At 41.2% G+C, this 21,857-nt stretch overlaps 1 protein-coding gene and 1 pseudogene across 2 annotated transcripts in view; one reads left to right on the top strand and one right to left on the bottom strand.

Moving 5' to 3' along the window:
• Positions 1–21,857, top strand: part of NEBL (nebulette) — a 310,416-nt gene that overhangs the window by 36,973 nt on the left and 251,586 nt on the right. The window lies entirely within an intron of this gene.
• Positions 6,777–8,720, bottom strand: LOC105084937 (inactive tyrosine-protein kinase 7-like; annotated as a pseudogene).

Below are 21,857 nucleotides of genomic sequence, written 5' to 3'. Positions count from 1 at the left end.
CCTATCAAATGATGGATGGATGAACAAAATACAGTGTGTCTGTACAACGGAACGTTATTCAGCCTTAAAAAGGAATGAAGTGCTGATACACAATTCACATTATAAGCCTTGAAAACATTAAGCTGAGTGAAAGGAACCAGACACCAGAGGCTTTATATTGTGTGATTCCATTTATATGAAATATTCAGAAGAGGCAAATTCATAGAGACAGATGGTTACTTGCCATAGGCTCTTGGGAAAAGGGAAGAAAAGGGAGTGACTGCTGATGGGTATAGGGTTTCTTTTTGGAGTGATGAAAATGTTCTGGAATTATCTACAGGTGATTTTTTTTTTTGAGAATATATTAAACACCACTAAATTGTGCACATAAAAAGTGAATTTTATGGCATTAGAATTTTATCTCAATATATAGATATATATACATACTAAAACAAAAACAAAAACAAAACCCCAAAGCTCTATCTACCCTTCTGGAAAAAGCTGGAAACAGTATCACTATTGACTTTTCAGAAAGCACAGCAGCAGAAAATGTTAGCAACTTCGTGTGGGGGGGTGGGAACCAAAGGAACCTGGGATCCGGCTCCTCGCCAGATGACCTCCCTTCGCTTCTCTTTTTCTTCTCCTCACTCCCTCTCTCAAACTTAGCAGTTAGAAGAAATGACTAGTTCAGTGGGGAGGAAAACAAGACAGTGCTTCTGTTTCAACCTCAAGGTCAGTGTTCCGTGTCATGACCTGTCAAACACTCCGGAGGTTCATATGTATTACAAAACAACTACATTTCACAATGCTGACCCTCTCCTCACTGCCTGTAATAGTTTTGTGCTGTGCTCCACTTTTCTCTGGCTGGGTTGGTTTTCTTGATTGTTTGGTTTTGGTGCTTCTGCTTATTTACTTTGACAGAGAGACTCCTCATGGTGAGCCAAGTACAGCCCACTGAGACATAACGGTGGAGGCTACACTTGATTATTGTTTCAGAAACGTTGTTGCTGGTTAATATGCACGGGGCTCAGCTGATACGGGGCTCTTAGCCCACCGTCAGCCTTAATGCCCGCAAGTCATTCTTTCATGCTGTTCATTAAAGATGGGAACCAAGTGGGACTTTGAGCACCAGCTTTTAAAAAAATTGAGATATAATTGACATATAACATGATATTAAGGTCCAGTACACAACATAATGCTTGATATACTTATATATTGTGAAGTGATCACAATCAGTTTAGTTAACATCTGTCACCACATATACTTACACAGTTTTTTCTTGTGATAAGAAATTTTAAGATTTACTTTGTTAACAACTTTCACATATACACTACAGTATTATTAACCACAGTCACCATGCTGTACATTACATCTCCAGAACCTACTTATAACTGGAAGTTTGTACCTTTAGACCCCCTTTACCCATTTCACCCACTTCTTGCCCCCACTTCTGGCCACCACCAGTTTGTTCTCTGCATCTGTGAGTTCCATTGCTTTTAGATGACACATATACGTGAGGTCATGTGGTATTTGTTTTCCTGTGTCTGACTCATTTCACTTAGCATGATGCCTGCAGGGTCCATCCATGTTGTTGCAAATGGCAGGATTTCCTTCTTTTTCATGGCTGAATAATATTCTGTTGTATAAATATATCACATTTTCTTTATCCATTCATCCGTCAGTAGAACTGAGTTGCTTCCCTGTTTTGGCTGTTGTGAAAAGTGCTGCAGTGAAGGGGGCCAGCTCCCCCACCTCAGTATTATGTTTCTGTGTTTTGTGTTCATTCTCACGTTTGTTACACTTTTTTCTTTTTAAACAATCCTGGGCTAAATTGAGACACAGAAAAGGTATTGATGGTGTTCTGTGTCTCCCGCAACCCTCTTTTGCTGCTCCATTTCCATCCTGAACTTTCTTTTCCAGATACTCATTCCTTTTACATCTTTACTAATTAATTACCTTGACTGTGGAATTTTATCCCCCTCTACTTTCACTGATTCTTAGCTGTCCTATGTTCTATCTCTTAGGACCTGGTTTAAAGACTAAACTTCAGTTGATAAAGTCAAAATGGAATTTTTCTAGTTTCATCATTATTTGTGCATTTATTAGTTGGAATTCTTTTATATGGATGAATTTTCCATCATTAATGATTTGGTTATCCTGCAATATAGTTTGAAAAGAAAAAGCAGGATACAATATTCAACCTTTCCTTTTATTTATCACTTGTCCAAATGATGAACTGGGGCCCTAGCACCTTCTACTGGTGGTCACCAGTGAGCTGTTTTCCACTGTTTTAGGGGTTGAGGAGGGAGGACATCTTATCAACTCACTGTAAACTCATGGACTTTATAGATTTGATGTGTTTGAATCAGTCACAGTCATTCTTTTTGATATTCAGATTGTCTCAATTTCAGCCAGTGGAGGCTCCCTCTAAATGGCTTGTGTGTCTTCTTGGCACTACCCTAGTAGTCTGAGCGGTGGCAGTCTTTTCCACCTTGTTGAGTAATTGGATTAGTTGGTCTTTAAGATTCCTTTAGTTCTAACTTTCTTTCCAAAAAAGGGCCAATTTTAATATCCTACAATTAACTCTTTTATGATGAAATACACTATTTTGATTTTTTCCCCTTTTGAGTTGACACTGTGGGTGAATGAATGCATTGGAAAATATGAAATGTTTTGGTTTCTCCCCTCTGATCTTTTAGCCTCCACTTATGTGACACTGGCTCAGGACACTTTCACACTCTAAGCCCAGTATCTAGGCAGAAAACAAGACAAAACAAAACAAACAACATGAACATTTCTATACTTAAGGCTGTAACGACATTTACCGAGGAAATGCCTGATTTTGAAGATGATTGTTTTTGAAATATATCAGCATTAGAGTTGTTATTATTCTAAATGTGACATTTTCCTCACCTCGCTGGGGCACCAGGCAACAAGAATGGATAGCTGCATTTTATCCTGTGGTCCTGATAAGGCAGAATGGGGAGCTAAGGAAGGCTTGAAGCACCCCAAGGAGCTGTTCAGGGAAGTCCAGAAGGCTGCAAAGCCAGCCAAGTCTTGCCAGGTGGCTGCAGAGAGTCAGTCCCAGTCCCTACAAGCGGGGAGCTGGATGGAGCCTGTCCATCCAGGCAGTGCCTGAACCAGATCCAGGCAGTGGGGCCAAGTCCCCGAGGCTGTCCCTGGGACCAGAAGGTATAACCAGAGGGAAGCATGAATTCAAATTCCAGGGCATAAGACAAATCTCATTATATCTATGGAGAGGGAGCTGAAAATGACTTTTTTATAAATGCTGGAAGGACACTGGCTCATACTGAACCGCCTATAATAAAATTTAAGAAGTGCCTGATTTTTGTTTCTGCCTGTGCGCTGTGGAGCACATATAACTTCAAAGGCAGCTCTGTAGGGTGCAGAGGGAAAAGAGCATGCTTTTATTTCTGCTTTTGGCAGAAATCCTCCAAACTATTTTTGATGGCCAGGGAACAAAACTTGCATTCCCTCTGGACTCACTTGCATTTGACAGGCCCGCCTTTGTTTTCCTACAGTGACAGTTTCCACTTTCTTCAACCTGTGTGTTCTCCATACTTTGAGGCTTTATTTTGCAGGAAAAAGGTGACACCAGATGATTTCAAATGAAGCCTCGGACAGCCCACTTCATCTGTCGCTCCCCCACCCCCCTCGCCAAGTTCTTTCTTTCCACCCTAATACGTGTCTTCAGAATTTCAAACAGTGGTTTATGAAACCATTTAAAACTGTGAAACACCCATTTAGTAGGAGTCTTAGTTGTAGAAAGGAGCTCCGGGTTTCATTTCAATCTGACGGGACACCTTGTTGATGAGTGACATAGTCCCGACCTAATGACCTACTGCATATGCACCTGTGTATGTGTGTGTAAGCTCCTTGAGACTCAGAGATTCCATTCATTCTAGAAGTTAGAGACACCAAGGTTGTTTTCAAGGATTCTGTCTGTCCCTTACCAACACGAGCTGGCTCTTTCAGGCATGTTTTTGGGGCAAGTTTCCTTTGTGGTCTCTTTGCCCTGCCTTTTCTTAGCTACTCCTCCACACCGGGCTTCAAGGCAGACCGTTTCAGGCTCTCCTGTTTTTATTTCTTTTGGGCCTGTTTACTTCTTATCATTTTTATGACTCTTTTCCAAACTGTATATTCCCTATTCTGTTTGGAGCTTTGGATCCTGCTATAGTTGGGCAGTAGTTCAGCTTGACTTAAAGAGTGATTCTCACGAACCTCAAGTGGTTGCTTTCACTGCCCTAAGGGTCTTTCTCAGGAAGAAGCTGCCACTGCGTGGCCCTGGTCTCATTATGACAGGTCAGCAAATGATGGGCAAGATATTAACTCTGATAGCTTTGGTGTTAGACTTCTTTTTAATCCCCATATTAACTCATAACTCATTGGTCTTTTTTTCTAACTGTTGCTAGTGATGTTGCCTTAAATTGTAAAGAACAGTAATACAGTAATGATAATACTTATATCAACATGCTAACAGACTTACCCCTACCCCCTTCATGCTCTGTTAAAATAGAACCTTCCCTGAAGAGTCAGGTTTGAATAGAATGAATATATGTTAGTCTAGTAAGCAATATTATGATCTAAAAGCATTTATCAAAGGGCTAAGTATAGAAAGTGTTAAGTGAAATTCTATAAAAACCAAGAAGTACTTGTCATTTGCATGTATTGTCTAACTTCTGTATGTACAAAATTGCATACAGTGGTGCTAATGAACACACACAAACATATGTGGGGATTTCCCTCAAAGAGCGTATTGGTTTATTCCAGTAGAGAAAAAAAAACTTACATGAAACATTAGTTGAATAACATAAGGAAACTTAAGTCTAAATGTTCAATTGGTGGAGGCTGGCTAGGTATAAAATGATCAGGATTCAGAGAAGGGAGATGATACAGTAGACGACTGGGAGATGCCACATGAGAGGGAAGAAGAATTTGGATAATTTGTGTAGTTGGGGGGAGGCAGAACTCTAGACATGGGAAACTGCTAAGTCCAGATAGAAGGACCAGTTGGAGAGGATTTCTGGGCCACTGGGATGGCCAGGATGACTTACGTACATAAAAGTTTTTGGGAGCTTCTCACCAACAGTTTCAGTGTATGAATGAAGTTGATGATAGAGAATTTTAAAAATCTGAAGCTCTATCTACAGATATGAAGTAAGTAGCAATCATACTCAAACTATATTATTACTCATTTAAGGAGTTTAGACTTTGCCGAAGTTGAAAGAAAACTATAAAATTATAAGCACTTGTTTTAGCAAACACAGTGGAGTACCCTGAAGTGATTCAAGGCACCAGTCTACCTTTGATCTTGCACACATGGTTACAATATTGTAGGAGCTACAAGAATGAGGGCCTTGTCAGATTTAGCTTTGTGTCTCCCAGGAGGTGCATCTTAGCACACTACCTTGCACAAGGCGGATTTTTAGCAGTGTTCGTGGAATGAATGCATTAATTTAATATAAAGACATCCTTTGGTGTTGGCCTCAAAAAGCCATTATAAATGACACTCCAGAGTACCCTCAGAAGATGGGCTTCATTGTCCAGCAAATATGTTATGTGTTGGTAAAGTCTCCCTGCTACCAGGTTTTTCATAAATATTTTGGGGTGGTTCTTAGAACCAGCCAAAATGATTTTATTGAGTTATCTTCTATGACTCCAGTAACAGAAGGAATATGAGACTTGATTCCTGGCATTACAGAAATTATGTTATGACAGGAAGATAAGGGTATTCATTGGGAAAAAGTTAGAAAATCAGAAGTCAGTATACAAGGCAGAAATACTGGAGAGGAGGATAAGCATCTTCACTGCTGCTTTTTTCTTCTTTTCTCTTTTCCTTAGGAAACTGATCTGTGTCATATTTTCAACTGATGTCTCTATTGATGACTCATACTGATATCTGTTCCAGATTTCATAGCTGGACAGAGTATTTTTCCATCATCTCAAACCTCATCTCTCTAAACCTAACCAGATTAAGTTCCTTTTCTTTCTTTCTTTTTTTTTTTGTAAAAAAGGCTTCTTTATTGAGAGCAGCGAATGTAAAAAAAAACAAACAAACCAAAAAACAAAACAAACAACAATGACAACAATAAAGGTGTGAGGCTGGGGTGGCCCACCCTCCCATCTCCTCCAGGACCCACCCCTACCTCCCATGCCCTCCCACCTCATGCTGCAATTACAAAAGCCGCCCATGGTGCATACAAAAAGGGCGGGTTATATAGTGTCAAAAGCTCCTGAAAACTCCTTCATCTGCCAGGCACTTAGGATGAGGAAAGGAGAGAAGGGTGGGGAGGAGGCACGGGTCTGGGTCAGTGTGCACAAGTCCACGGGGGGAGGACTCACTGGCTGTGTCCTCCGTGATCCTAGTGCAGACCCCAAAGTGGGCCCGCCCCGGGCGCCAGAACTACCCAGGAACTTCATTATAGGAAGGAGCTCCCCTTGAACCTGGCTCACCTCCAGCCTAGCCCTCCGGGGATGGAGTTGGCAGGTGAGTGGCAGAACTGGACCCAGTCAAGGGGAGGAGACCCATGCCAGAAATTGGGGTTACCTGAGGCACCCACACTGTCCCTGGTGGGGGAAGGGGTGGCAGAGAAAGCTGCCTAGCCCAAGGCCCTAGTCACCCAGTCTGGGTCTGAATCAGCCTCCCCACGGGCTGAGGATGGGGAAGGGGAGGAAAGCCCGGACCCCGCCAGACCTCAGCAGTGCCTGGGGTGCCAGGGCGGGGCCCCTGGGGCCCAGGAGGACGAGGATTTGCCCGTCATGCCGTGGGCACCCCTCAGGAGGTCCTCCCCTGCCCGTGCCATCCTGAGGCACAGCCTGCCTGGGCTCCCTCCTCACGGCTTGCTGTCTGCAGAGCTGTCTCCCAGGGTGTTGGCGATCTTGCTGAAGGAGGGCCGGTCCTTGGGGCTGAGGGCCCAGCAGTGCTACATCAGCCTATAGAGCTTGGAAGGGCAGCCCTCAGGCTGTGGGAGCCTGGCCTTCCCAGCCTGCAAGTCTGCCAGCACTTCATCGTCTGCCTTCCCACCATGGGGCATCTCCCCATGGATGAACACTTCCCACATCAGCACTCGGAAGGCCCAGACATCATCAGACTTGGTGGAGAAGTCGCCCTCCAGGATGGCCTCGGGGGACATCCAGTGCAGGGCATCCAGGCCTGGCGGAAGTGGTAGTACTCGCTGTTGTACACGTCCTTGCTGAGCCCCAGGGCCGGCACCTTCACCTGTCCCTGAGCGCTGACCAAGCAGTTGCGAGCGGCCAGGTCCTTGCGTACAAAGCGGTTGTTGGACGGGTGCTCCATGCCCAGGGCCACCTGCCACCTTCTGCCTCATGCTTAGGGGCTGAGTCTTCAATTTTTCATCCTTGCGACAACTGTGGGTTTTGGTGTGGCCTGGGTCAGGCAATGCAGATAGCCTGGCTTGCCCTCCTCCAGCTGGCTGTCTTGGGGCTTCTTCAGCCACGTGGGCACAGTGGCCACGGTGATGTTGACATCCTGTCGCCACTGACCGGCCAGGTTGGCTGCGTGGCAGGTGTAGACACCAGCATCGCTCTCAGCTGTGCTGGCAAACACCAGCTCATGGCCCTGCTGGTAGACTCTGCCATGGGTGGGCAGCTGGCTCCTGCATGCTCCCACCATGCACTGGGTCCAGAAGACCCTGGGGGGGCGGGCAGGCCACACGCTCCTCACTGCCAGCTGTGAACACCCGTGGCTCAAAGGGCGGCAATCTCTGCCAGGTGGAGTGTGGCCTCCAGGACGATGGGAGGGCCCCTCTGCCCCTGGCCGATGCAGCGGTAGACCCCTGCATTGCATGGTCGGACCTGGGTCAGCAGCAGGGACCCACTGGCAAACACCATGGCTCTGCGGAGGTGCGGGGGACGACTGCGGTTAGTGATGGGAGTCTCATCCTCAAAGATCCACTGCAGGGTCGCGGGAGGCTGGGTGGAGAACTGACAGTGGAACATGGCCTCCTCATTCCTTGCCACGACCATATCTTGCGGCGCCAGCACCACCCTGGCAAAGCTCTCATCAGCAATGCTGAAGGTGAACTTCTGGCTGCTGCAGGCCTGGCCAAATGCATTGTGGGCACAGCAGGAGTAGATGCCACTATGCTCAGGCTGGTCGGCCAGAGGGTCAGGTTCCGCTCCTTGCTGCTGACTGTGTGGTTGCTCTGGCCATCAGCGAGGGGGCTCCCATCTTGGAACCACTGGTAGGTGGGCTGAGGGTGCCCATCAATGTGACAACGCAGTGTGACCTGGGCCTGTGGCTGGATCTCGGCTTCTGAGGCTTCATGCTTCAGAACCACGGGACCGGTCTCAATCCATTTGATGTTGAAGGAGGCGTTGGCACTGCAGGCCTCCTCGCCGGTGGAGTCATCCCAAGCCACGCACTGGAAGGCACCTGAGTCCTGCAGCCGGTCCCCAGCTGTGAAGCTCAGGCTGCTGCCCTGGGCGAAGCGCCGCTCCGTGTCCTGGACAGGGGCCCCATCCAGCAGCCAGTACACGTGCACTGGGCCTGGGGCCTCGACCTTACAGCGGAGCAGCGCCCGCGCCCCTGCAGCGCATCCTGGGAGGACGGCTCCTTGATGAAGACAATGGCTGCCTCTGCACCGCCCAACAGCGGCAGCAGCAGGACGCTGAGCAGAGGCAGCCGGCGGGGGCTCCTCGGGGCTCCGCGCGCGACTCCCATCGCCGCAGGCCCGGGGAACGGAGTGGGCGGGCGCACGGCGGGCTCGCGGTCGGCGCTCCCTGGGGGCCAGGAGGCCGAGCGCACAGGAGCGCGGGCGCCGCTGCAGCAGCCGTAGCCGGAGTCCCTAAGTTCCTTTTCCTTTTTCTATAATGGATCTCTGTTCTAATCACCCAGGCTCAAAGTCATTGATTATTTCTGTATATGCATATTTCCTTATGTTCATCCATTGCCATTGCCACTCTGCCCTGGGTTGTGAGCAGATCAAGAGAATAGAAGAGATTTTTAACTAAGTGAGCCCATATGTGCAGAGCAGGTGTTGTGGGCAGAAGGAAATAAAGTGATGTTCTTGGAACTCTGATGGAAGACACGGTCAGTAGAGTTTCGACTGAATAGTGCTGAGAAAGATCTGTTTCCAGGCAAGAGATACAGTGGGAGAAATCCCCACATTCCTTGGCCTGAAACGTGTGTTACCTGTTGATTTGCTTAATATTGGTATATCAAATTTTGATTAATAGAATTTTGCTTTAAATGTTTTGGAAAAGCTTAGTGTTGAAGCCTATTATTAAATTTACATTTTTCTACTGCTGTGCTTTTCTGGTGTACTGGTAACTTTACAGGCCAAACACATTGATTTTCAGCTCCGTGGTCTCCAGGCTGTCTCATGTGTAGCTGATGATTTGTGGAATGAGCTGCATTGCGTCATAGGACATTTCTTGCTGATAGTATTTGAAAAGAGATGGTACTGCTATTTCAGATACTGAACACATGAGCCTGGCCTTCGGTAGAAGACTGGACTAGCTTTCTATCACCCCTTCTAAGATTAAGATTTTATCTTTTTATAGTGCTTCATCAGAATTATTTAGTGATTTATTTCTACTGTTATATAATGTACTGGCAATAAGCAGGTATTGTTTTGGCTTTTTCTATATAGCACCTTGGAAAGTATAAGGTTAAACACTTACAAATGACACTCAAGGGTGGCTCCATTGACAGAGTGTTTGTGGATTACACTGTGATTGTTGAAGTAAACTAAAATATTATTTTGACTTTGTCGGCATGGAACTCAGTGGTAGGTGTCTGCTGAACCTTGGAAGGACTGGGTTTATTAGCATTTTCATGGCATTAAGGTGGTCCATGGACAGTTAGCCTGACCAGGTTTCTCAAGTTATGTAGTTATAAAGGCTCAGGGTGTCTCTCCATAAGAGAGGTAGAAGGGGTTAGAAAGAAATATCTTTTCCTTCTTTGAACTGAAGCTATGAAAGTGTGTAATTTGGGGGGGGGCTTGATGTATTCCATAAAAAATAAAAAGATTCAGAGCCAAGCACACTTCAGGACTGATCTCCTGGGTTCTGCTAGGTTTTTTAGTCATGTCTGGTTTTCTCAGTCTGATACCTTCAAAGATCCCCCTCTACTTCAGGGAGGAAGCTAGAGGTTATTGTATGGAGCTTGAAAAATGTTGTTCCTTTAGATCCTTTGCCAGTATTCCATCATCGTCCTGAAACAAAGGACATGGTAAACACCCATAGCTTACACAATGGAAGAATTCCTTTGAACAAGATTGACCATGGAGAAAATATGTTCCTAGCAGCAAATGCAGAGCTGTGTGTATCTGACATTAGCTCCAGATTTCACTTAAGACGTGTGGCTTCACTCTGGAGTGCATACTTCTCTGCAGTGAGCATCTTCATTCTCACTCTGCCCCTCTCACGGAGGTGGTCCTCAGTGTTTTTTGCTCTCACAGAGTCCTTTTGAAGAGCGCCAATTAATAAATGTAGAAGGAATGATGGAAGAGAAAAATCCATATTTTAATTAATCAGTGATTCAGGCAAGAATAATCAGTGGATGATAGTCAGTGGGTGAGATTGCTGAAGAACAGAATATTCTCAAAGTGTCACCTTTTGGACTGTTTGATTACAAAGGGAAAAAGGCACCTTGAAGATGGAGAATACTAAACATGTGATCGAATTTGAGCAACCTAACATCACCAAAAGAAGAATAAATTGATGTCATTTACCCACTGATTTGTTGGCTCTGCCTGTCACTTAGGCAGCATTCCTGCTCCAAATGTTTAACCCGAATCTAATCATGAGGGCTTGTTTCCTTAAGAAATGCCAATCATTATAAACCAAAAAAAGCTAGGGAAGCTTCTTTTTAATTAAAGGAGACTAAAGAGATATGACAACTAAATGCAGTGTATGATCTCAGATTGCATCCTAGATCAGGAAAACAGCTATAAAGGACATTTATTGGGCCATTTGGAGAAATTTGAAAGTGGACTGTATATTTGATAATAGCCATGTATCAGTGTTAAATTTCCTGAGTGCAATAATTTTGTGTATGTACGAGGATGCCTTTGTTCTTAGGAGATTCATATCGAAATATTTACTACTTAATTGTCATGATGTTTGCTACTAACTTTCATATGAGTCATATAAAAATATTACATATGATCATTTTTATTATATATAATTTATATAATAAATAAAAACATATGTACATTCAAGTATAATACATTATATTAAATATATTATACATACTTGCTTTAAACACACATGCATTTGTGTGGATGTGTGAAGCAAATACGGCAAAATGTTGACAATTGGTGAATTTAGATCAAGTGCATAGTCATTGCACTATTTTGAAATCTTTCTGAGGTTTGAAATTTTTCAACATAAAAAGTTGGAGGGAAAAAGAACTTTTGTTTTAGGGATGAGGTAATGGAGAAAAAAGCTGAGCTGCTAATAAACTCATGTGCATGAAAAATGGCATTTTATTACTATTGAGTGAAGCAAGGTTAGATGATAGAGTCCATTGAAAATAAGTATTCGCAAACATAAACTGTTGAGTGAGCTTGACTCAGATAGTCTGGAATTAAATATTTTTCGTGTAGAGAAAGGATTGCAGTTGGGTGTCTTAGTCTTTTTTGTTCCGACAATATTGACTTTCTCCTGTTGGAAGTCCTTAGCTCACAGGATTGTTGTAAAAATTGATGAGAGAATGTATGTAAAAGTGCTCTGTAAGCTGTAAAAATAACATCTCCAAGTTTCTGTGTTTAGGGTACAACTTGTACTGAACTGTAACACCCAGTGTCGTATTTTATCAGTGTTCAGAATATGCATTCACAGGAAGACAAACTGGATCAATTACTTTATTAAGACTCATTCCATTACATATGTAATTTAGAAAAATAAAGCTGCCTCCATGTAGGTGAGATTAATGTAGGTATGCCTTATGGCATGTCTAGAACAGTGTCTAAATACATATAAAACCAATATTAGCTTTTCATTAATGAAACGAAACTTCGCTTACTTCTTCGCTCATTTAACCAGTTGCACTTATGGAAAATTTTTCCCTAGAGGTTGGAGAAAGAGCGAACAAGAGGTTTAACATAAGTTAATAAAACATTAAATAGAGAAAAACTTAGAGTTGCTTGCTGTGCTGTTGTTATCCTGTGAGAGCTTCAATTTAGGTTTTTAAGTATGCTTTCAGAATTTTATTATTACACTAAATATAAAGTTGAGTCAGTATGTATGGAGTACTTGGATTGAATGTGGAAAATGAACATTTTGCCCATTCAGAGGCAGACAGGCCAGGATATCTACAAAATGGTGATATTTTATCTCTGACTGAAAGGAAACTATAGAAAGAATGAAGACAAGGAAGGAATTAGGGGGAACAAATAGAATCCATTCGCTAGAGGAGACATTCCTGTTGGTTATTGAACTTGGCAAGATTCTTCTGCTCGTGTAGACAGTCTAGGCGTAGCCTGTGTTGGGCACAGGTTTCACTGGTAGTTAGCCAGAGTGACACTAGGTTTCTGTCTTTGTCACTTGGCATATGAGGTTGATTATGATGATGAATATTTTAAATGATAGCATTCATTGAGTAATTGCTGTGTACTTGGAGCAATGTTAAATGCTTTATGTGTGTTTCCTCACGTAAATCTCTCTGAGATAGAGATATACTTCTAACATCCTTATTTTACAGTAAAGCAAGGTAGACTCAGAGAGGTTAAATAACTTGTGTAAGGTCACACAGAAAGTAGTGGCAAAGTTGCTTCTTGAAGCCCAGGTGGTCTGACTCCAGAACCCATTTTTATAACCACAACACTATACTTAACCAACTCTCTAGAGTTGATACTGGAGAGAACAGATTAAGAAGATGTGGAGACTTTTTAGAGGTAAGACACATTTTTCTTTTAGTGATGATAGAGTAAAAGGGACTGAAGTAATTCTCAAAGCTTAAAAAAATTAAAAAATAACTAGGGAAAATATATGAAACAACAATTTTCAGACATTAGACAAGGAGCACAAACAGTAATCTCAGAGAAGGGAAACAAATGAGAGTGCCTGTCTTCCCGCCTGGAGTATGTGTTATACTTTCAGACATATAACAGAGCCTGGCCATCACCCTCAGTTGAGAAAACACAGTTCAGAGTTTGAAGAGGCTACAACCACTGGAGTTCCCAGTGTCAGGTCCTGGATAGGAGAGATGTGCACAGCCAGCCAGCTCCAGAGATCTGCAGAGTCTTCAGTGGACAGAAAACTGTCTGAGGCCAGGGGGATACATGGCAAAGGAACAGGTGAAATCATCCCTGGAGCTCAGTCATTTGTATTTTCCTCCCCTCAGAGTGGAAAGACCTGCTAATGTTCAGGGTATCAGCTGGAGTTCTCAGAAGACCATTGCCTCAGTTGTGTGTCAAAACTAACCCTTAGATTAGACACTCTTCTGGTCTTGCTTAACAAAGCTTAAAAGTGAGCCATGGAAGGATCAAGTTGTTTCCAAGTTACTTTATTGCATCCAACACAAAGCCCCCAAATATTTAAAGGAATATTAAAAAATAAATAACCCTCCAACTTCATCAATCTAAAATTCACATTGGCAACCAATCAGAAATTACCAGGCATTTAAAGAAGCAAGAAATATGACCCATAATGAGGAGAAAAACAATCTATAGAAAAAGGCCCAGGAATATGACACTCTAAATTCCTACGTTCAAGTCCTAACCCTCAATGAGATTGTATTTGTAGAGGGGGGCCTTTGGTAGTATGGTGGTTAGGGTTAGATGAGATTATGAGGGTGGGACCCTCATTATGGAATGAGTGGCTTTATAAGAAGAGGAAGAGAGAAAGATTGCTCCCTCTGCCTCATGAGGAATCAGCAAGAAGACCACTGTCTACAAACCAGAAAGAGGATCCTCACCAGGAACTGAATTGGCTGCACCATGCACTTGGGCTTCTGGTCTCCAGAACTGTGAGAAAGAAATGTCTGTCATTAAAGCTACTCAGTCCATATGATGTTTTATCTCAGTGAACTGAGCTAGCTAAAACAAGGGCATTAAAACAGCGATCACAGCTGTACTCCATATGTTCAAATGGTGGAGGACAACATGAGTTTGATAAAGAGAGACACGGAAGATGTAGTAAGGACCCAAGTCAGACTTCTCGAGCTGAAAAATATAATGAGGCTAAGAAATACAGTGGGGTGATGAACAGCAGATTTGACACTGTAAATAGAATAATTAGTAAACTTGAAGATGTAATAATTATCAAAAATGAAACCAAAAAAATGGAAAGAAATTAACAACATCAGTGAATTATGGGACAACAACAAGTAGCCTGTCGTGTATGTAGTTATTTTCATAAGAGGGTGGGGTGAGAGGTAGGAGAGATACAGAAAAAAAAAAAAAAACCAAAACCCAAAAACAGAAACAAAACAAAACAAAAAAAACCAAACCCTTAAGAAATAAAGGCTGAAAATTTCCAAATTTGGTGAGTACTTATCCTACAGATCCAAGGGCTGTACCAGCCGCAATCAGAAGAAGAGTGAAGAGAACTGCACCAGTGTACTGACCATCATGACCAAATTGCTTAACCACCAATATTACAGAAAAATATCTTAAAAGCAGCCAGGGACAGAACATATTTTTGAGCAGGAGTTTTATCAGGATAAAGACAGTCATTTAAAAATGATAAAGGTATCATTTTATCAAGAGGATATAACAATCCTAAATGTGATTGGAGATGCTTATTTTAAACAAAGTAGAAAAAGCCAAATCCATATTATAGTTGGAGATTTCAACACTTTTATCTCAATAATTGATAGACTAAGTAAACAGAAAATTGGAGAGGATATTGAGTACATGAACAACATTATCAATTAACATGACCTAATTGTAACCTGTAGAACATTGCACCTGACAACAGCAGAATGTACATTCTTTTCAAGTGCACATATCAAGATAGACTATTATTTTTAGCCATAAAACAAATCTTAATCAGTTTAAAAGGGGTTAAGTCATATGAAGTATGTTTTTTGACCACAGTGGAATTAAATTAGAAATCAGTAACAGAAAGATATCTGGAAAATCTCCAAATAGTTGGAAACCACATAACATACTTCCAAATAACTATTGGTCAAAGAAGACATCCACAAGTGAAATTAGAAAATATTTTTAATTGAATGAAAATTAAAACAACATGTTACAATTTGTGAGTTACAAATAAAACAGTGCTTAAAGGGAAATTTCTAGCATTAAATGCATATGTATATTAGGAAAGTAGAAAGCTCTAAAATCAATGACCTAAATATACCATAAGAAACTAAGGAAAAAAAGAGCAAATTAAATCCAAAGTAAGCAGAAGGAAAGAAATAAAATGTAAGAGCAGAAATCAATGAAATAGAAAATAGAAAAATAAGAAAAACAATGAAAGCAAAAGCTAATTTTTTGAAAAGAAAATTGATGAATCTATAGCTAGAATGATTAAGAAAAAATGAATAGGTGCAAATAACCAATATGAGAAATGATAGACATGACATTACTACAGATTCTACAGATACTAAAAGGACAGTAGGGAATATTATGAACAGATTCATGTCAATAAATTTGCCAACTTTTAGGTGAAATGGAAAAATTTCTTAAAAGAAATACATACTACAAAAACTCAAAAAGAAATAGGCAAATTGAGTAACCATATTTCTTTAAAAATGACTTAGTTGTATTTAAAAACATTTCCACAAAGAAAACTCCAGGCCCCATTGCTTTCACTGGTGAATTCTACTAAACAATTAAGGAAAAAATATCAATTCTACACAAATTCCTTCAGAGAACCGTAGAGGCCATGAGGCCAGCATTATCCTAATTCTAAAACTAGACAGAGAAATAATAAGAAATGAGAATTACAGACCAATATCCTTCATGAACACAGCTGCAAAAGTGCTTAGCAAACTTTCACCAGTCAAATCCAACAATATAGGAAAAGGATAATACATTGTGGCCAACTAGGGTTTACCAGGAATGCTGGTTTGTTTTAAAATATAAAAAGTCAGTAAGTGTTATTCATATCAGCAGAATAAAAAAGAAAAACCATGTGTGTATCTTTATAGATGTAGAAAATGCATTTGACCACATCCAGCATTCCTTTCTGATAAAAACTTAGCAAACTAGAAATAGAGAGGAACTTCATCCTGATTTAAGGCATCTATGACAGATGTAATGCTAACATCTTACTTAATGGTGAAAGACTGAACACTTTCCTCTGAGATGAGGAGCAAGGCAATGATAGATACCTGTTTTCACCACTTCTATTCAGCATAGTCCTACAGGTTCTTGTCAATGCAATAAAGCAGGATAAAGAAATGAAAAGCACATAGATTGGAAAAGAAGGATAACTGCCTTTGTTTACAGACAATATGATTCTCTACGTAGATAATCCTAGGGAATCTAAAAAAAAGCTATGGAGCTAATAAGTGAGTTTCATAAGATTGAAGGATGCAAGATCCCTGTACAAAATTATTTATATTTCTCTATACCAACAGTGAACAACTGGAACTTGAAATTGAAAAACAACACCATTTACAATAGCATCAAAAATATGAAGTACTTTGGGATAAATTTAACAAATTGTGTAAAAATAAGACCTTTACACTAAAATGCAGAAAATGTTGCTGAGAAAAATCTATTAAGGTCTAAATAAATGAGTAGGTGTGCCAAGCTCATGGATTGGAATACTCAATATTATTTTGTCAATTCTCAAATTGATCTGTATATTCAATATTATCCCAATTGAAATCCCAGAAGCCTTTTTGTTTTATAGAATTTGACTTGCTGATTCAAAAACATAATTTTGAAAAAGAAAAACAAAATTGGAACATATACCACCTGATTTCAAGACCTATTATAAATCTACAGTAATTAAGACAGTGGTAGTAGCATAAAGGTAGGAGATACATAAAGCAGTGGAAAGCAGTGGTTTTCCATAAAGACTGCAAGTTAATTCAATTGGGTAAGGAAAATTCTTTCAGCAAATGGTGTTGGAATAACTGTATAGCCATATACATGAAAAAAAAAAAAAAAAGGACCACAATCCTTCTTACACCACATACAAAAATTAACTTGAAGTGGATCACAACTTAAATGTAAGGGTTAAGACACATTCCTAGAAGAAAATGTAGAAGGAAATTTTAGTGACCATGAATTAGACAAATATTTAAAAAATATGACACCAAAAGCACAAACTATAGGAAAAAAAAGGGTAAATTGTACTTCATGAAAATTAAAACTTTTTTATTTTTATTTTATTTTATCTTTTAAAACATTTTTTTATTGCATTATAGTCATTTTACAATGTTGTGTCAAATTCCAGTGCAGAGCACAATTTTTCAGTTATACATGAACATACATATATTCATTGTCACATTTTGTCTTCACTGTGAGCTACCACAAGATCTTGTATATATTTCCCTGTGCTATACAGTATAATCTTGTTTATCTATTCTACATTTTGAAATCCCAGTCTGTCCCTTCCCACCCCCCCACCCCCTTGGCAACCACAAGTTTGTATTCTACGTCTATGAGTCTCTTTCTGTTTTGTATTTATGCTTTTTTTTTTTTAGATTCCACATATGAGTGATCTAAAATTTTTTCTTTTTTAAAGATGGTAAATAAGAAAATGAATCTGGAAGCTAGAGACAGGGAGAAAATATTTGCAAAGTATGTATCATACAAGGGGCTTGTAGCTACAATATATAAAGAACTCAAGAACTTAACAGTAAGAAGGCAGAAAACTCAAACATGGACACAGGAGTTGGAGAAGCATCTTTTTTTTCAACAAGACTAGTCATTAGGTAGATGTAAATTAAAACCACAATGAGATGCCACTGCATTCTTGTTAGAATGGCTGACATTAAAAAAGAGTGACCATATCAATAGTTGGAAAGGATATGGAGAAACCGGGACTTTAAAATGCTGCTAGTGGGTACATAAAATGGTAAAGTATTTTACAAAACCATTTGATAGTTTCCTAAAAAGTTGGATACTGTACCCCACAGCCATTCCACTCTAAGATAGCTATCTGAGAGAAGCAAAACAGGTGCATGCAACATATGTGTATAAAGACTTGTCCAGGAGTGTTCATACACCTGTAGCTTTGTTTCTAATAGCTCCAAACTGGGAACAACTCAAATGTCCATCAACTGATGAATGGATAACTTCTGGTGTGTTCATTACAATTTAATACCAGTTAGCAATAAAAAGGAACAAACAATCAATGCACTCAACAATGTGGGTCTCAAAATAATTATACTGAGTGAAAGAAATCAGGCTGCAACATGTATATACTGTGTGATTCATGTAGAAATAAAATTCTGGAAAATGCAAACTGATACATAGAAACCAAACCAATATTGATGGTTCCCTGCATTCGGGTTAGTGGGGGAGGAAGAGGAGATGGATTACAAAGGGATATGAGGAAATTGTTATGATGGAAATGCTCATTATCTTGATTCTGGTGATGGTTTCATGGCATATATATGTCAAAACCCATTACATTGTACATTTTAAATATGTGCATTATACTGTGTGCCAATTACACCTCATTAAAGCTGTAAAAAGGATCCTGACTTTTACCACTGGTGAGATGCTGAGGTAGCATATTAAGAGTTGTGGTAGAAGCCTAGAAATTCAGAGCAGATGAGACCTTAGAGATGATCTTTATCAGCACTGAGAAGGAAATGATCTGTCCAGGACAGTCACACATCATTCAGTGAAGCCTGTTGAAATGCTGCATCTTGTGACACTCCCCTAAGGATGTCAGTTCCAGGAAGACTGGCACATCCTGTCCAGCTTTGTGGCTTCCATCTGTTTTAGATGATGTTTTGTACACAGTGGTGCTTAGTAAATGTATGCTGGTTATTTGAAAGCGTGATGTTTCCTAAGCGGAATTATAGATGAGAACCGCTTCACTTTCTTGGTGTAGTGGAAAGATACACTCAGTTAAGTGGTAGATCTTATTACAGTTTCCACTTGTTAAACTTTTGGGAGTTTCCTTTGGGCACAAAATTGTTTTATTGGCATGCTTGGCACTGCTTGGGTCTAGGAAAGCCTCTGAGGTGGAACAGAAATGATTGGGGTACGTACTACTCAGGGTCTGCAAGTGACAGAGAAGCCAAATAATTGCAGCTTAAAAAGGATAGAAGTGTATTTCTCTATCACTTAAGTCTGTGACACCATCAGAGACCCAGGTTCATTCTTGTTTTTCCACCATTTCTTCATCCACATGTGTCACGGTGACTCCTACTGTGTCTACTTTCCCTCCAACAAGAAGGGGTGGGAGGAAAGGGAAATGGAATGTACAACCAGGAAGTTGCACCCATCCCTTCGGTGCAGATTGTTTTGGCCTGGGCTGCTGCTTGGCCACACCTAGCTGCCAGAGTGCTGGGCATGAGGCCTGATCTTGGAAGAGCAGGGTATCGGTTTTGTGGGGATAACTAGCAGTCTGAGCCGCAGCGAAGGATCTGAGTATCCAGGAGTTTTCGACTTACAGAGGACTGGAGTTCAAGAAGGTCATGATAGTGTAATGTCACCCAGTCCTTCCCTTTTTGCTTCAATTCAGAAGGACAAAGAGGAAAAAGTCTGAGGGACGTAGCTCAGTCTTCTTCCCCATCGCTGACACACCCACTTCTGTTTCAGGCTGTGAATGAAGGGGATGACCTTCTGTCTCTGAAGTTACATTTGGATGGTTATTATTTCCTCCAAAAAGCCACAAAATGTTCTCATGGAAGGTCGATAGGCGGGAATGAAATCTCTGCTAAGAAAAACTGCTACAAGGGACATCTGAGGCAGACTGGCAGGAAATGTGTTATTAGCATTTAATAACAGATGGTAGTTTAGTCATTGCTGAGGACTTTTTATTACTGTTTAAAAAGAATCAATTGCTTACAGTTTTGTGAAGCAGCTGATTTTCATTTTCACTTTTTCAAGGGGAAGAAACCGAGTCCTAGGAGGATGTCTAATGAAGCAGCTCTGTTTGAGGAGTGAACTTGTGGCCCAGATCAATCCTGGAAACTCAAATTATGGGTTTGCCATCCATTTCTTTGCCCATTAGGTCATCTTTTCTTTTGGAGAAAATGAGAGATGATCTAAAGAAAAAGAAAGAAAATTTAAGAACTTTCCTCCCCAAGCCCTGTATTAATAGACTTGACATTTCTCTGTTGATTGTCCCAAGGTTGACCCCCTAGAGCTCACGGAAAACTGGACTGCCTGGTCCTCAGAACCACACACGGTGCTCTTTATCTTTTAAGCAGGATGCAAAAGTGTTGCTTAGCAACAGTGATTCTTCCAGCTCTCACCACTGCTGCAGCCCATGGAACTGACAATAGAGTGGAGTTTGAGAGCGAGATCCTCATTTTTCAGCTTCTTTGTTGTGGTGAGGGGGAATAGAGAAAGACAAGGCAAATCAGATGGAGGAATCACAGTCAACAAACAGCACGGTGCAGGAGGCCTTTGGCTGATGGTGGAGAATGGTCGAGTCGTATGCATCCTACACGTGATTAATAAATGCTGGCTGGGAGAATTAAAAAGGAATAATCACAGCACCAGAGGTTAATTAGAGAAAGTAAAGAGGCAGCAGAATGAGGTGGCTGGGCTGTCTGGAAGCTTCTGATCGACTGGGTGTCTAGAGCACTTTTCATCTTCTCTCTGTTTGGGGGAATTTTTGTTTGTTTCTTTTATTTTTTTCCCTTTTGGTCCAGGTTATTGGGGAAGTTTTTGAAGGGAGATAGAAGTGGTTGGAGGGAAGCTTTTAAAGTTTTCCCCAACTTACTTATTGGCAACCCTAAAAGTGGGCAAAGCAGCTTATTCCTGAGTTCTGAGTGTTTAAAAAGATGTTTAGGACAGCAAGTTTGAGTGATGCTCAGGAGTTGGCCTCTTTGTGGCTCCTGTGGACACTGGGAGATGCTCTTCAGCCTTTGAGGCAGTTTTAATGTTAGAAATGCCCTCATTTCCTGGCTCAGATTCTTTTTTGCTCTTTCCATCATTTCACGGAGGTAGGATGGAGGAGCATGTGCTGACCACTCACAGGAGACATTTTAGACCTGAGAGATTACAATCTTTCATATCAAATGCAGTTACAGCCCTTTGTAGAGCGGTTTTCTGAAGTGAATCAGATGGGTTTTTGCAGAGCTGAAGGAAGTCAGAGGATGAAATAAATAAAAGCAGAGAGGAAATTGAAAGGGGTGTGTGTGGGGGAAACATATGTTTTCAGATGATATTTTAAAATAGATGGAGACTTGATGAGACAGAGATGCTGAGGACTGACTCCAGATGGCAGGAATAGCAGTGGCAGGCTGGTGTCAAAGGATAGAACGCAGGCTGGCACCAGACAGGGGAGCAGGCGGTGGGAGCAGGAGAAAGAGGCTTGGGGGGGCAGTGAGTGAGGCCGCCATGCTGGTGGGCAGGGCCCTGGGAGCTTTTGAGCTTGTCTAGAAAGGAATTAGAATGAACTCATGCCCATCACTTACACTTTAATCATTTACTCAGTAAGTTCATGTCTTTTAATAGGCTTTCATCATGTTTATGAAAAAGGGAAACTTCCCTCTGACTTCTTTGCTAAGGCTGTGGTTCTAGGCAAAACAATATTCAACTTGTTCACAGATGAGAGCCCTTGGAGGAAGGGGGCCAGAGGAAGATTCTATCATTTTTTTTTCTGTATACATTCAAATTATGGTGCTACATACTGAAGAACATTTATGCTTTCCTGTAACAGTCTTGTAGACTTCTTTAGGACCTGAATTCATCTTCATGGATTGATTGGAAGGAGAAGAATTATTGAGAGAGAGGAAATTGAGGAACAAGAAATGATTCCAGTTCTGGCGTTAAGATGTCCAGAGTGGACTC

The sequence above is a fragment of the Camelus dromedarius genome, chromosome 26 (genome assembly GCF_036321535.1).
Source record: "Camelus dromedarius isolate mCamDro1 chromosome 26, mCamDro1.pat, whole genome shotgun sequence".
Classification (NCBI taxonomy): Eukaryota; Metazoa; Chordata; class Mammalia; order Artiodactyla; family Camelidae; genus Camelus; species Camelus dromedarius.
This window is presented reverse-complemented; position numbering and strand designations above follow the sequence as displayed.